Consider the following 1,046-nt stretch of genomic DNA (forward strand, 5'->3'; position numbering starts at 1 on the left):
TTGTCCAGTGCCCTGCGTGACACTTTTTCACAATTATAAGAAATTATAATATAATAAATAATTATAAAAAATTATAATAAAATAAGTTTAAAAAATGGTCCAGTAAATGGGAATTCTGGGGGCGTTGCCTGATCCGTACCACAGTAAATAGAGTACCAGGTTCGCACATCACTGAGCTCGGTCGCAGAATCGTCGCTGTCCTCACTTTCAGTGTCTGTTGAGGAATTTCCCAACTAATCGCTATCACTCAATTCTGCAAGTAGTTCTAATTTACTATCGCTGTTTTCTACCTGGTCTAAAACCGCTTTTGACCTAAAACAGCTACCCCGTAAGTAAGACCTAGCAGATCTCTGTAATATAAGACCTACCACCGAACTAGGTCTTATTTTCGGGGTAGGTCTTATATTACAGAAATCCCTGAAGATAGTGCTAGGTCTTACTTTCGGGGAAACACGGTACATGTCATGTAGCACAATGCAAGAGAACAGTCTTTCTACACCTTGGAGTCGGTGATGGAGCACCAGGGTCCAGTACAACTGTGACTGATGTGACCCTGGTAGCTCTGCCACTGACTCCAACTTGTAAAAGAACTAATCTCAGCAATATATTATAAAGCAATGCAGAATACTATCAAATATAGAAGACTACAAATCCCAACAATACATTACACAGCAATGCAGAATACCACAAACCATAGAGGACTACAAATCCCAGCAATACAATATACTGTAATGCAGAATACCACCAACTATAGAAGACTATACATCCCAGTAATCCATTATACAGCAATGCAGAATACCACAAACTAGAGGACTACAAATACCAACAATACATTATACAGCAATGCAGAATACCACCGACTATAGAAGACTATATATCCCAGCAATATATTATTCAGCAATGCAGAATAAATATTAGAGGACTACAAATCCCAATAATAAGTGTAACAGCAATGCAAAATAATATGAAGCTACATACCCTGTGTTGCTCCGGGGTGGCAGCCCGATGTCTGCAGGGTCTCTGGAGGGCTGTGTGGGCTCTCAGGT

The sequence above is a fragment of the Nanorana parkeri genome, unplaced genomic scaffold, assembly GCF_000935625.1.
Source record: "Nanorana parkeri isolate BGI_ZX_2015 unplaced genomic scaffold, ASM93562v1 scaffold15, whole genome shotgun sequence".
NCBI lineage: Eukaryota > Metazoa > Chordata > Amphibia > Anura > Dicroglossidae > Nanorana > Nanorana parkeri.